The sequence below is a fragment of the Chrysemys picta genome, chromosome 22 (genome assembly GCF_011386835.1).
Source record: "Chrysemys picta bellii isolate R12L10 chromosome 22, ASM1138683v2, whole genome shotgun sequence".
Lineage (NCBI taxonomy): Eukaryota > Metazoa > Chordata > Testudines > Emydidae > Chrysemys > Chrysemys picta.
Window position 1 is genome coordinate 14,780,431 of NC_088812.1, and position 15,907 is coordinate 14,796,337.

Below are 15,907 nucleotides of genomic sequence, written 5' to 3' on the forward strand. Positions count from 1 at the left end.
CTAGATTATCCAGAGACCAACAGATAAAGAAAGCACTTTTGGGTAAACAACCGTAGTTTAAACTGACTCAAGGCCTTCTTTCTGATCCAGCAAACAGACAGGACCTTCTGTCTAAGGAGGGTCCACAATCCTTCCTGGGAAGGTCTGGAAGGACTTTGGCCTACAGAGGCCCCATAAGACTGATGGGTGACCTCTGGTAAGCTTATTAGCATGCATGTAGTGTTTGGGTTGTTTTTAAATGTTTTCTCTATAATGCTGTTACCTTAAGAAGCAATGTGCTTGCTTATAAAGAGCTCTGTGGTAACTCATAACTGCTGGCCAACATTGTTCACAGCCTTCAAACAGAAAGTAAAGAGCAAACACTGGCCTCTTTAGGCAGTCTGGCTTGCTGGGAATGGTCACAGTGTAGGCAAGGAACGGTGCAGCCTGGAGAAACCCTGGTCAGGAGGGAGAGAGACATGGATCGCCCCCGCAGAGAGTTGACAGCTGAGGACCCAGGAGACTAGAGTGGGTGCCCTTGATGGATCACAGAAGGGAAACACATTCAGCGGTTGCCCTGAATTGTGACACTTACAAACAATGAAACCACAATGTGGAAGCAGGAAAGAATGGAAATTCCTTTATGTGCAACCACACATCCTACACTATGGGGCTGTGGTTTAAGGATTGAGATCGTGTTCATCACCATGCATCAGAATGCTCTTCTAAATGCACTAAAAAGCCAGTCAGGACCACTAAATAGCCAGTCACGACCACTTTCTGTGCCAGAGTCGGGTGCAGAGTTTCAGATGAAAGCATCCCTAAATATTAACATGTCAACTTAAAAAAAATCCCAATGATATATTCAAGTCCCGATAACATCGAAGCATGGTATGTAAAGCACTTAATGTCCTCAAAGCCTGTTATATATTAACAGGGTATTTTTGCTCCTAGGACAATGCCATATATTGGCAATGTTATCTTCCTAAATTCCATCTTAATGTGGGCATACAAGGAAAATGCTAGTTGGATGTTAACATTAAGTGAATTTGTGCCAAAGTTAAGGTGTTCAAAGCATAACTACAGTTCATGCATTCCATTCTGAACAAGCCAGCACAGCTAACACGTAGCTGATGTTAAAAAAAAAAAAAAAAAAAAAAACAGACAGACTTCAGCTCATTCACAGCAATTTGCTCAGTTGAAATGGCACCGTTCCTTTTCTGTAGATAAGACAACCCTACTCAAATATCTACTCAAATATGCTCAAGATTTTAAATTGTTTCTTCTAGAACAACAGATTAATGCAGAGTAAACAGTGTTCTGTGAGCTCTATGCACCTCGTGGCGCTCAGTGAAATTTGCTAGTGCCACTTTAGACAAATTAGGAGTTTGCTCTTCACGGGACTATCACGCACATTTGCTCACCTTAGGTGAGGGCCTACAGAAGTTCAGATGGTCTGTTTCAGTGCCTCGAAAAGCACGTCAGATTTCATTTGCCACGTACAAAGGCTGCAATATTTTGGTGCAATGCTTTAGCTTTCACCTGTTCTGCAAGGGAAAAAATAATCCTCCGATGGATCATCACCTCGTCCAACTCTGCAGGCACAAGAGGACCAGACAATTGGTGATCCTAGTTTGAAAGCTATTGTTTTGATACATGTGCAATGCTGACAGACCCCAGTCGGCGGCGGGCGGGATCGAACCTGGGACCTCTGAAGCTTAGTGCTTGGGCTAAAAGCTAACTGGCTATTAGCTAAGGCTGTAGCGCAGACTGACTGACTGATTCTTCTCTCTCTCACTCCTAGATGAGACAGAACACCACACCCAGGAGGTGTGGGGGTTACACATGCCATATACTCTTCTTGTCTTAAAAGCAGCAGAATTCCACAGAGACCCACATCCCTTACAGATATGAATGCTGTCACTACGCGGCATTCTGCTGCGGCAGCTACACTTCTGACCAAGTGTGGTCATTAAAATAGTTAGATGAAATTATCACCTTGATCCAACGATGTGGAAACTACCACAGTCTGCAGCAATTTCAGCAGCACCACCATGATCAAATGATCGGATATAGCATCAGCAAGACTTGATGCCAAAGGGATTCTTTTAGACCAAGGGCACATTAGTTCTGCCTTAGACTTAGTTGCTAGTTTGCATACGCAGTTCCCTCCTAGATGGGCACCCATCTTCAAGGCTAGACAGGGCCGCCCAGAGGGGGGGGCAAGTGGGGCAATTTGCCCCAGGCCCTGCAGGGGCCCCCCATAAGAATATAATATTCTATAGTATTGCAACTTTTTTTTATGGAAGGGGCCCCCTGAATCCTGTGGGCGGCCCTGAGGCTAGATCAAAGTTTTACCCATCTTAGTTATGTGAGCATGTGACTTGTCTTCTTTATTGCTCTTTCAAAACAAGAGCTGCAAATGATTTTATACTAGAATCTTAAGCAGCCACCACCGACACAAACTTTCTCTCCATTGATGTATAAAAGCCAGCAACAAATGCAAGCACATTCTACAGAACAGTTTGAAAAACTCAAATACCAAGGGAATTTGCCAGAACAGGGCAGAGAGGCTAAACAGGTGACTGTGTGATATGCAAGTGATCCCAAACTGGCCAGGACTGTTCTGTCTTATAGTGGGTCACTGACTACAACGGATGTGAGCTACCAGAGTACAAGCTTGCCGTTGCGCAGGTAGGTCAGGTCAACCATCCACAGCAGCTGGAGAGAGATCTTGACTGATTTTCTACAGGACCGTAGAGACAGCTTTCAGCATAGTTTACCGTACAGTGGAGGAGATGTAGTCACTAGGAGTAAAGTCTTAGGCTCCTAAGTCACTTAGGTGCTTCTGAAGTACTTTCAAAAGTAATTTAGGCACTTAAAAGCCTAAGTCTTGCTTTCAATGAGTCTTGGGAACTTTTGAAAACGTTATCCATTGCTCTACAGAACCCTATTTACAGAACACAATCCTCACACATCCTCCCTTTGGATTTTAAAGCTTTACAGATTTATTTTTAGAAGCCGTTCTGATGAAACCTTAATTCTAAAACCTAATAGAACAGATTATTCAATACATCGTGTTTCCCTCAAAACAAGTTCCCCAGAAGAAGTTACTTATTTCTGCAGCAAGTTCTCTTAACACCAACCTCAGAGAGGTTAATAAAGGCAAAAGGGAAGATGATCACATGGCAAACATTCGTTAGAGGAAGAAACTGACCTAAATATCTCCTTGCAAAGCACATTTCTCTTTGAGTGTGAGATAAGCCATTTCGCTCCTATCTCTGCTGACAAGCTACAAACCCTGGCCTAGTTTAAACTCTCATGACACATTCATTTACTATGCCTGTCCTCCTTTGTCCAGACAGCAAACGCTTAAGTAGGAGAGCTTGAAAGCATAGTTCACTGACCTCTTACAACATGCTATTCAACACCTGATGCTCGACCATTTCCATTCTTCTGTACTAACAAACCACAATAGGCAGCGCATGAAGGAAACACCTTAAAATAAACTTCTGAGGGAAGTGGTCAATTCTCCGTCTGTTGATGTCAAGATAGGATGCGTTTCTGAAAGGCACATTTTAGTAAATACCAGGGCTCAATATAAAGATAACTAGATAAAGTTCTATTGTCTGTGATACAGGTCAGAATAAAAGATCTGATGGTCTCTTCTGGCTTTAAAATTTATGAGTTTGATTGGATAAGCCCCTCCAGCCAAATGCTTAGAGCTGTCCTGTGGGTCTCTGCAGAAAGCCATGTGTTTGCCCTCTTGGGTCAGCGTAGTCACTGCAATAATTTGTGGGTTTTATTTTGTGTACGACATTCTAAGTAATGCAACATATCCACATACTGATCACACACAACTCCCTGAAATTAAATCAAAAGGATAGTCAGGCCTGTGAATGCCAATACAACAGGGAAGGCGGTGTCAGATGGACAAGGGCTAAAGAGCTGGCAAGGAAAGATTTAGACCCTGTCGCTCCCCTCAAAAGGAGGAATCCATTTTTGAGGCCGATTACTACATTACACAGCTCAATCAGGCATTTCTGCTTCGGATCATTTTTTATCCCAACTACCTTGCTCTAGAACAGGGGTCGGCAACCTTTCAGAAGTGATGTGCCGAGTCTTCATTTATTCACTCTAATTTAAGGTTTCGCGTGCCAGTAATACATTTTAATGTTTGTAGGAGGTCTCTTTCCATAAGTCTATAATATATAACTAAACTATTGTTATATGTAAAGTAAGTAAGGTTTTTAAAAATGTTTAAGAAGCTTTATTTAAAATTAAATTAAAATGCAGTGCCCTCCGGACCAGTGGCCAGGACTTGGGCAGCATGTGTGCCACTGAAAATCAGCTCACACATGCCATAGGTTGCCTACCCCTGCTCTAGAATATGAAGAGCAACAGTTTCTGTGTGCACACCTCCTTGAACTTTAAAAATTCCAACAGGTAATTGGGAGGTGTGTTGGACTCTGGATTATTCTTCTCCACACCCTCTGAAGCTGCTCTAGTCCACAAGGCAAATACAGTACCTCTTTTGTTTAGACATTCAATACCTCTTGCAGCAAACAACAGACCATTCTCCTGCACAAATCCTGAACCACTACTTACGAAGTTACACACGTCAGTCCAGCGAGTCCTTTCTTTTTACTGGCATGTCTAGGGTTCTGCAATTCTGCTTCCCAGCAGCAGTAAACTGGAAAGCATGAACAACTGATGATTGCTTGCCAGTCATTATCATAAGATGGGGATGTATACTAGACAATGGGGAACCTAGTCTAGTAACAGACCAAAAGCAGGTAGGGTTACAGAGGCTCTTGCAGTTGGTGCTGGGCTTTGATCTTCCCTGGCTTCCCTGCTGGCCACGCGATCTCTCCATGCTGGAGCAGTTACTGGTTTTTAAGCAGGCTTCAGCCAGAATGGTGGATCCCTCCTCAGAACTCTGAGCAGGGCCATATGGTTATTTTATCCATATCTGTAGGGTGACCAGATGTCCTGATATTATAGGGAAAGCCCCGATATTCGGGGCTTTTTCTTATGTAGGTGCCTATTACACCCCCCCCCCACCCCATCCTCTGTCCTGATTTTAAACTTGCTAGCTGGTCATCCTATATATCTGGGCATTTATACAGTGCTCACCCACAGTGGTATCCCAGCACTTTTCTAAATTATTACACACAGACATGGGAAAAACAGCTACACTTCTTTGTACTGTGGTAGCAGCTAAGAGCCCCAACAATGGACTCCACTGTACTAGGCCCTGTCCAAACACAGGACCCAAAAGATCGTCTCCACCCCCAAAAGTTTACAGTCGAATTGCTTTGGTATATCCAGTTAGCCATTCACCCTTCATTATAAAGCTAGCCCCCCCACAGTGTGACCCTCCCCAGCCCTCCTGGGGCTTCCCAACACATACACCTTTCTGTGCCAGTTATCACCTGAAGAAGAGCTCTGTGTAACCTTGTCTCTCTCACCAACAGAACTTTACCCACCTTGTCTCTCTAATATCCTGGGACCGACACCGCTACATCACTAGAAGTTTTCACTAGTCAGTTCTTCTTGACCAAGTGTGAGAGTCAATGTCCAGACTGCAGAACTGTCTCCTTCCTCTCTGTGAAAGCTTTTGCCCTACCAAAGCAGCCTCTTTATAGCATTCCTCGTTATCTGGGCAGTTTCAACACACAAAGACATTCTGATGACCAGAGATTGGGGGGAGGAGGGGTGGAGTGGAAAAGATGATTCAGCAAGCCAGCTGAACAAGTGACTTAAATTGCCCTTGAGAGGGTTAAATTAACCCCATCCCTGGCCATTACATCACTTCTTAAAATACTGCCAATACCAGCTACCATTTCCAGTTCAGAGCAGAAAACATGACAGCAAGTGTCTCTGAGCTCTTCTATTAACACCACAACTGAAAGTTACCAATGGGCCCCACGCAAAGGGGCAATCCCAGCATAGGGGCTGGGTTATTGTATTGTAGTTCCAGATTGTGCTAGTCACTGTTCTAATCAAACTGTGCTTTTATTGCGGAAAGAAAGATATAGACTATTTAAAAAAAAAATAATGGGAGGAAAATGGCTGTGACAAAACAGAGTCCCAAAAGCGAGGAAAAACAACAACCTGTTTCTCGCTATGTGAAATCAGAACCCACTAGGTTTGGCACTCAGCAGGAGAGTAGAGTTTGCAGCTGCCCCTATGAGACTGTTCTGTGTTTGTAGAGCATGTAACACAATGGGGTCCCAGTTCACGACAAATACAATACAAATAATACTATTAAGATGCTGCTGCTGGGGGGGAGGGAGGGGTACGGCGGCCCGAGGCTGTCCCAGCAGTGGCCCTTGCAGGGGCTGTCCGAGCGGCCCCCAGACCAGCTGCACTGGCCACTGCAGAAGTCACCGAGGTCCTGGAAAGTCACGGAATCCATGACAGACTCGCAGCCTTAATTATGATATAACGAGACCACACAGATACAGTTCATCTTCCAGCTAACTGTCACCAGTCATAAGAAAAGCCATACTGGGTCAGACCAAAGGTCCATCTTCCCCAGTATCCTGTCTTCCGACAGTGACCAATGCCAGGTGCCCCAGAGGGAATGAACAGAACAGGAAATCATTAAGTGATCCATCCCCGTTCTCCATTCCCAGCTTCTGGCAATCCGAGGCTAGGGACACCATCCCTGCCCATCCTGGCTAAGAGCCATTGGTGGACCGATCCTCCATGAATTTATCTGGTTCTTTTCTGAACCCTGTTAAAGTCTTGGCTTTCACAACATTCTCTGGCAAAGAGCTCCACAGGCTGACTGTGCGTTGTGTGAAGAAATACTTCCTTTTGTTTGTTTTAAACCTGCTGCCTACTGATTTTATTTGGTGACCCCTAGTTCTTGTGTTATGTGGAGTAAATAACACTTCCTTATTTACTTTCTTCATACCAGTAATGATTTTATAGACCTCAATCATATAGCCACCTTAGTCGTCTCTTTTCCACGCTGAAAAGTCCCAGTCTTATTAATCTCTCCTCATACGGAAGCTGTTCCATACTCCTAATAATTTTTGTTGCCCTTTTCTGAACCTTTTCCAATTCTAATATATCTTTTTTGAGATGGGGTGACCACATTTGCACGCAGTATTCAAATGGGTGTTTGATGGATTTATATAGAGGTAATATGATATTTTCTGTCTTATTATCTATCCCTTTCTTAATGATTCTTAACAATCTGTTCACTTTTTTGACTGCCGCTGCACATTGAGTGGATGTTTTCAGAGAACTATCCACAATGACTCCACAATCTCTTCTTGAGTGGTAACGGCTAATTTAGACCCCATCGTTTTATATGTACAGTTGGGATTATGTTTTCCAATCTGCATTACTTTGGATTTATCAACACTGAATTTCATCTGCCATTTTGTCGCCCAGTCACCCAGTTCTGAGAGATCCTTTTGTAGCTCTTCACAGTCTGCCTGGGACTTAACTATCTTGCGTACTTTTGTATCACCAGTCTATTTTAGTTATAGGAGAATGAAAACCACTTTCCATTATTATCCCTTTTTAGATATTTCAGCACCAAGAGAGCAGAACGCCTCCCTTCAACCAGGCTCAGCAGGGCAAAGAGGCGGAATGGCCATCCACCCGTCACAGACACACAATAATCCCAAACCCCTTCTGCACTCAGGTCTCTAGCATGTCTCAAAAGAACAGTGGGTAATGAATTATAATTTTATGATCTAGCCGTTCCTTTTAGTTCTGATGAAAGCCCCTCCCACTGCAAATGCCTTCACTGAATTAAGTGATGAAACCCTCTTTTCAACAATGGTTTCAGTATTCCTCACTAAGAGAGCCACAAAGACCTGGCCAACATTTGCTGTATTTGAAGATATGACGCACGCATCTCTTCTACTTTAAATATCCGCCTCTTCACACAGATTCAAATGTCGTTATAACTCAGAACTCATCCTATGCTTAGTTTTCAGAGTAGCAGCCGTGTTAGTCTGTATCCGTAAAAAGAACAGGAGTACTTGTGGCACCTTAGAGACTAACAAATTTATTAGAGCATAAGCTTTCGTGGGCTACAGCCCACTTCTTCGGTATGAAGAAGTGGGCTGTAGCCCACGAAAGCTTATGCTCTAATAAATTTGTTAGTCTCTAAGGTGCCACAAGTACTCCTGTTCTTAGAGTGCTCATTTTAGGATTGCAGGCTGCTTTGGAGGAAAAACATAGATGCTGATCTGTTGAGAAAGGAGATCAGGAAATGGGAGCATGTCTCCTGCTCCAGATGTGTTCCAAAAGGACTTAGGGAGAGTTTAAACCCCTCTAATCTTAGTATCCTTTCAAGAAGCATCTGGATCTTAGTGGGGAGTCCTGTGTTGGTTTCACTTTGGGAATGCTCCACCCAAAAGTTCTGCTTATACCTGAGCCTTCACTAAAGAGGTATTTGCTCTTGAAGGTAATGCCCAGGAGTTCCAGATGTGGATATTAACTTTTGAAGGGTTACAATGACTTTCCCTGGGCTGAGCCTGGCATTATGTTGTATTGTGTTCGCCAAAAAGTACAGCAACAGAATACTAATGTAACTTTTCATCCCACTTGGTATCACACATAGCGAGCACTGGAGTTTGGACTCCAGGACACGTGATGTGGCTTTGTGATAACACTAAGACAAATAATAGTCCATGTTTCATGGTTAAGACAGGCACAGAGATATGTGATGTCGCCACATTTCAAACAAAGCATTACATCAGGGGTAGTCAATTATTTTTTGTCAAGGTCCAAATTTCTTGGTCAAGGTATAGTCAAGGTCCAGACTGCAGAGAAACATTTTTCACATTGCAATAACAATAAGAGTCACTTGGAGTGAAGTAAAGAGGATGGGGAGAAAGAAGATTAGACCAAGAAAGAGATGCAAAATTATTTATCTTACATCAAATTACGATCCAAATTAAAAGTTCAGAGCAAAACAACAGCCTGGGGAGAAGGGCAGGGCATGGTCACTGATATTGTGTTGTACACATTTCTCTGTATATCATCTGCCTGGCCCTAAGGACTTTGTCCAGAGCTTATCACCATACAACATAAGAATTAACTCTATTTAGAGTGTAAGCTCATTGGGGCAGGGCCTTTAAAGCACAAAGCAGACTTTAGGCACTTAAAAAAAAAACAACCACCATCAACAAGAAGAAAGCAGGCTGCAAGATCCTGCTGAGACTCAAACTCCAATAAGCCACTGAGACACCCATAAGTTGGTGGCACTAATGCCCGAACAACTCCACAGGCTCTGGGACACCACAAGGTCACAGAGCACATAGGGAAATGCCAGGGCATGCATGCACAGTCATCATTCCCGTTATGCAAGGTTAGTATCTGGTGTGCTGAATGCAGCAAACCACAAAAGGGCACTGTCCCAGAAAGAGAGCGTAAGAATGAGATGAATATATTATATCCTGCTGTACAGACTTGAGTCACAAGTCACCTTCCTCCTCCTCCCCCCCCACATGGCTGCTGCAACAGCAGTGAAAGCCTCCTGCCCCAATGGCCCATGTGTATACATTAACCAAACCCCACAGGGGTATGCAGCCCCCTTAACCCCACCCACCATTCCTCCACAGGGGCCCTACAGTGTCACCTCTTCACTCCCTCGGGAGTATACACCATCCCTGCAACACCAGCGTGCTACCTACTTCCCCATCCCAGGGATCTGCACCAAACCCCCCTACCCAGTGACCTCTGCTCTCCCACCCCCACCGACCTCCCTCTTCCAGGGCATGCACCACCCTAGACACCCCTGCAGTGCCAGGTAATACCTCATCCCCCCGCCTCCCCCCATGGACCCAGGCCCTCCCCCATTACCAGCTTCTCTCCCCACTAGAATCCTCTGCTCTCTTGGTACCAATACCCCTCCCCCTGCGCCCCCCCAAGTGCCAGCTCCCCTCCCCCACTCTCGGGTCCTAACTCACCCCCTCTGGCTACTCTCTCCCCCGCCTCACACACCTCTGCCCCCCACCCCGGTACAAGCTCCCGCCACCCGTGCCAGCCCCTCCCCCCATCTCACACACCTCTGCCCCCCACCCCGGTACCAGCTCCCACCACCCGTGCCAGCCCCTCCCCCATCTCACACACCTCTGCCCCCCACCCCGGTACCAGCTCCCGCCACCCGTGCCAGCCCCTCCCCCACGCCTCTGCCCCCCACCCCGGTACCAGCTCCCACCACCCGTGCCAGCCCCTCCCCCATCTCACACACCTCTGCCCCCCACCCCGGTACCAGCTCCCGCCACCCGTGCCAGCCCCTCCCCCACGCCTCTGCCCCCCACCCCGGTACCAGCTCCCACCACCTGTGCCAGCCCCTCCCCCATCTCACACACCTCTGCCCCCCACCCCGGTACCAGCTCCCGCCACCCGTGCCAGCCCCTCCCCCCATCTCACACACCTCTGCCCCCCACCCCGGTACCAGCTCCCGCCACCCGTGCCAGCCCCTCCCCCCATCTCACACACCTCTGCCCCCCACCCCGGTACCAGCTCCCACCACCCGTGCCAGCCCCTCCCCCCATCTCACACACCTCTGCCCCCCACCCCGGTACCAGCTCCCACCACCCGTGCCAGCCCCTCCCCCGCCTCACACACCTCTGCCCCCCACCCCGGTACCAGCTCCCGCCACCCGTGCCAGCCCCTCCCCCATCTCACACACCTCTGCCCCCCACCCCGGTACCAGCTCCCGCCACCCGTGCCAGCCCCTCCCCCACGCCTCTGCCCCCCACCCCGGTACCAGCTCCCGCCACCCGTGCCAGCCCCTCCCCCCCATCTCACACGCCTCTGCCCCCCAGCCCGGTACCAGCTCCCACCACCCGTGCCAGCCCCTCCCCCACGCCTCTGCCCCCCACCCCGGTACCAGCTCCCGCCACCCGTGCCAGCCCCTCCCCCGCCTCACACGCCTCTGCCCCCCACCCCGGTACCAGCTCCCGCCACCCGTGCCAGCCCCCACCCCGGTACCATCCCACACGCCCCGCCCCCCATTCCTAGCCCCGCCCCCCAAGATTAGCCGGGCCCGGCGCTCACCGCCCCGCTCCTGAGCCGCCGCCGCCGCCCGGCCCCGCTGCCCTCCCCTGGGGCCTCCCTGGCTCCATGTCTCTCGGCTCCAGGCCGCGCCGCCGCCGACCCGGCCCGGGCTCCGGCCCCGCCCCCTGGCCGCCAGGCCACGCCCTGCGCCCCGCCCCTTTGGGCGCGCGGCGGCTGAGCCCTACGTTGCGTGCTGACGCACAGGGTCTCCCGGGGCAGCCAATCAAAGTGCGACGGGAGGGGGCGGGCTTGCCTGTGAATAGCATAGCTGCTGCGGAGTGGTGGGGATTGGAACGCAGGGCCTCAGGGTGCAGCTCCACCGTGGGGACACTGAGCCTCCCGGTGCAGCTCCACCGTGGGGACACAGGGCCTCCTGATAAAAAGAACAGGGGCCTCCTGATGTAGCTCCACTATGGAGACACTGAGTCTCCCGGTGCAGCTCCACCGTGGGGACACAGGGCCTCCTGATGTAGCTCCACCATGGAGACACTGGGCCTCCCGGTGCAGCTCCACCGTGGGGACACAGGGCCTCTCGGTACAATTCTGCACTGGAGACACATGGTCCGTAGTGGGGACAGGGACCTCTCCCGGTGAAGCTCTGTACAGGGACCAAAGGGCCTTCTAGTACAGCTCCACCTTGGGGATGCAGGGCCTCCTGGTGCAGTGCCGCACTGGGGAAACTGAGGCAGAGAGCCCTGACTTGACCAAGAATGCCCAGCAGGGCAGTGGCGGAGCAGAAACTAGAACCCAGGTTGCCTGAGACCCAGCCCAACAGTGTTGCTTGGCCCTAGTGATCAATGGAGATTGATGAGAGGGGGAGTTCTTTAGGGAGGAGGTGACTGTAACCCCTTTTTGGCCACATCCCAATCACAGCCTAATCAGACCATATGGCGGCAGGACATTCCCTTAAAGCTCTACCCCCTTTCAGAAAAAATATTACCCAAGCCTCCCTGTGAAGAGAAAGTCTGAAGTAACCAACAGAGCAGCATTTACCCCTAAGGGGTAGGAGGATGGACGTGGGTTAACTGCTGCCTGTCTTTGGGAAGCCCCACGTGAAGTGCCTTGGCCTGACTTTCAAAGGAACTGCATGCTCACTGTCGCTGCTGACTTCTATAGTAGAGAGACAAGGTGGGTGAGTCCCATATCTTTTATGGGACCAACTTCTGCTGGTGAGAGAGACAAGCTTTTGTGCTACATACATAAGCAGTTAGCATGTATTCTAAGGGACCATTCAAGCTAAAGCGGCCCATTAACACCCCTGTTAGAACAAAAAGGGGTGTTAGTAGGTTACAGGTTGTTGTAATAAGCCATAAATCCAGTGTCTTTATTAAGGTCATGATTTTTATTATCTAACAAAGTTATGAAATTAAGCTCCCAGGCTCGTCTTTGAAAATGTTGGGCAGGTTTCCTTTGAGGATGAGGACTGATGAGTCAAGATATAGGGTGATTGCTTTCTGAAGTGTTCACCCATGGGCGATATGGTGTTTTTGTCTTTTATCATTTATCTTTTTTTTTCTGTGAGAGTTCATCCGAGAGCATGGTGATAGCAGAGGGTACACAAGCACACAGGCCCTCCCCCTCCTCAAAAGTTGAAATCAATGCAAATTAGGCGCCTAAATACTTTCGAGGATCTTTGCCTTAGTATGTCAAGTTGTGGACCTAAAATCAGTGGCCACTTTTGAAAAAAAAATTGGGTTTAATTTCTCCATGCCTCACTTTCCCCATCTGTAAAATGGGCTAATACTTCCCTACCTCCCAGGGAACTGTGAGAATAAAGGCTCAGATCTTCAGAGGTCTCTAGTCGCCTAATGCTCATTTACATATTTGGGAGACACTCAGATACTATAATGATGGGACCTATGTAAGTACCTAGATAAACAGAATCCTTCTTCTTCATGCAAGAACTCAGGGGTCAGACAGAGATACTTTGATCAAGACAACTTGGTGCATGATCTTTAGGACCTAGCTGCTTCCAGAGCAATAGGGCTTTTGTGCAGACTTTTTTTTATAGGACTGACCTTATTGCCAACTACTACACTGTGTGGAACTGAAAAGAATGTCATTATTATTTAAGTTCCAGTAGTGTCTTGAGAAATACTGAAAAGTGGTTATATTGATATTAGCTGTAGCATCGAGAGGCTCCAACCGAGATGGGGGCCTCCAGCGTGCCAGGCAGATAATCCCTGAGAAGAGCTCACACTTAAAGAGAGGAGGATGGAAGGGGGAAACTAAGGCACAGAAAGAGGTAATGCCTTTCCCAAGGCCACGCAACAAGTCAATGGCAAAGGTGGGAATAGAACCCAGAGTTCCTGGCTTGCAATCCAGTACCCCGTTCACTGGATCTCACTGCCTCTCCAAATAACAAATATGGAGTCCAATGGTTAGAGCAGGAACTTTGGAAGTCAAGACTCCCAGGTTCTACTCCTACCTATTATAATATATGCTTATGGCAGTATCCTTGACGTTGCTTTTTACAAAATCGTCTACAAGGATTTTATATAGATTGGCTAATGGAGAATACTTTAGTTCTTATAAAACATACTAAAAATCTGTTCCATGATGTCAAAGTCTGTTTTATCCTTCACTGGTTTATTACTTAACTCCATAAAGTATAAGTGATTTCCCCCCTTATTAAATATACTGTTCAGCTTGAGTGCTCTGTTCTGTAGAGATGGTTGGAAAATTTCCAACAGAACATTTTTCTGTCCAACAATGCTGCAATAATGTATCAATTTTGATGGAAACCAGCAGGTTTCCTGCCCCTCTGTGGAGCCTCGGCAGCTCACCTAGTGAACTGCCACAGAGCCTGGGGAGACGGGACCAGAAATTTTCAACAAGTTCCATTTCAGTTCTTCACAAATGGATTTTTTTTTAAATGTCCCTCTGATGGAAAATTTCCCATGTCTGACTCGTTGTTACAATACAGAAGGACATTTTTATTCAGAAATGAAAACTTTTATGTGGGAGGCAAATTCTGGTTCCCACACAGCTCCACAGTGACTTGTGGCTAGGAAAACCTAGAGATCAAATATTTGAAATAATTATTTTCTGAAAACTATAATGCAAAAATAAAGAAAGAAATGTTGTCACCTCTTCTTCTTTTTGCGGATACAGACTAACACGGCTGTTACTCTGAAAGTTGTCACCTTTGTCACCTAAGTTTGTGATACAGTCAGAATAGAATTGGGATGTGGCTGGTGCATCATTGTGGCAATTTCAAAAGTCCATACACACTGCATGTTCCCCTATCTCTGTTTCCCCACCCCGCAATTTTATTATAATCCACCCAAACAGACCTGCTGTTTCACCCTGATACATCAGGGAATGCAAGACAGAGAGATCAAGCTATGTGTTAAGGGCAGATGAAGAAGAGAAAAACTTGCCAGTCACCATAAGAAATGTCACCCTCGACAAATTAAACTGTATGCCACTGTGCACGTCGCACATGCTTGCTTGTACTCCTGGAATAGGAGAGAGCTTTGTAGACAAACAAGCAAGACTAATCACTGGCTTTTAGTTACTGTCCGTAGGGGTTTGGAGAGAAGAAAGATCATTATATTTGTCTGAAGCTTCAACTTTTCCCAAGCAGACAAGTTTTGCAATGCTGCTTTCCTTTTGTTTAAAACACACGGGTGCAAAATAATTACACATGATGTTATCAGGGAAACAAAACCACTGAATTCAGCACAGATATCTGGGCAGCGAATGTGTGGAGCTTGTGGGTAACCCCCCCCACACACACACTTCTTCAGATGCATGGCCATACATCTGAAGAAGTGTTTTTTTTTACCCATGAAAGCTTATGCCCAAATAAATCCGTTAGTCTTTAAGGTGCCACCAGACTCCTTGTTGTTCTAGTGAAATAGTGTTTCCTAATATCCAATCTAGACCTCCCCCACTGTGACTTGAGACCACTGCTCCTTGTTCTGTCATCTGCCACCACTGAGAACAGCCGAGCTCCATCCTTTTTGGAACCCCCCTTCAGATAGTTGAAGGCTGCTATCAAATCCCCCCTCACTCTTCTCTTCTGCAGACTAAACAAGCCCAGTTCCCTTAGCCTCTCCTCATAAGTCATGTGCCCCAGCCCCCTAATCATTTTCGTTGCCCTCCGCTGGACACTCATGCTGAATCAGGCCCCAGGTCATTTAGTTTAGCATCCTGTCTCCAACAGTGGTTAACACCAGCTGCTTCAGAGAAAGGTACTAGAAGCCCTGCGGTGGCGGTTATGGGGTAGCGTACCCCCAGGGAAATTTTTTTCCTGACCCCCAATAATTTATGCCCTGGAGCAGGAAGATTTATGTTGTTTCCAAAACTCTTGGGTTGCTTTGTGTTTTGATAATCGAACCTAGCTGCCAATAGCCTTGCTAAAGATAAACATGAGGGTGCTGCCTATGAGACAATGACTGCTTTGTCAGCGCCTACAAAGGGCGACAAAAATATTTTATTATTTGAACAATGCTCCGTTGCTTTGAGAAAATAAACGCCTCTGTAGGTGTGAAACGTAGTAAGGAAGCTTGACTCACCCTCTGAATTAAGGAAACCACTAATTAGGAATGGATTTCCTAGCTCTTCCCCTCTGTTCAGATTACTTACCCAGCTCACTGACCGGAGAACTCTGGTCCAGAATATATTTCTTAGTCATTATGCAGAAGCGGTGTTTGCCACTTACTCCGCAGCTGTTGGGACACAGTAGCGGAGCCCAGTCTGCGGTTGTCTTTATACAAGTGTCTCCCCTCCGATAAGATAAGGGTACTTCAGATGTGCCCGGGAATTGGCTGGCATTGGGCAGAGCTGTTTGAAAGAAGCTTAAGAAACCAATTGGAATGTTGTTTTCCTAACACAATTAACCCTGCTTTTCTCTTATCGTTCTGAAAATAACTGACAGGGT

At 47.3% G+C, this 15,907-nt stretch overlaps 1 protein-coding gene across 9 annotated transcripts in view; it reads right to left on the reverse strand.

The window, feature by feature from the left end:
* The window catches only part of SLC11A2 (solute carrier family 11 member 2), a 41,741-nt gene extending 26,106 nt beyond the window's left edge, over nt 1-15,635 (reverse strand). For 4 of the 9 annotated variants that reach the window (XM_065576543.1, XM_065576541.1, XM_065576538.1 and 1 more), the window contains exon 1: nt 11,020-11,153. The gene's annotated coding sequence lies outside the window, so the exon portion shown is untranslated. Of the gene's footprint in view, nt 1-3,386; nt 3,544-5,468; nt 5,610-11,019; nt 11,154-15,612 lie in introns of those variants that run through there. The other 5 variants (XM_065576539.1, XM_065576536.1, XM_065576542.1 and 2 more) reach the window with 4 other exon arrangements.
* Nucleotides 15,636-15,907: the final 272 nt, after the last annotated feature.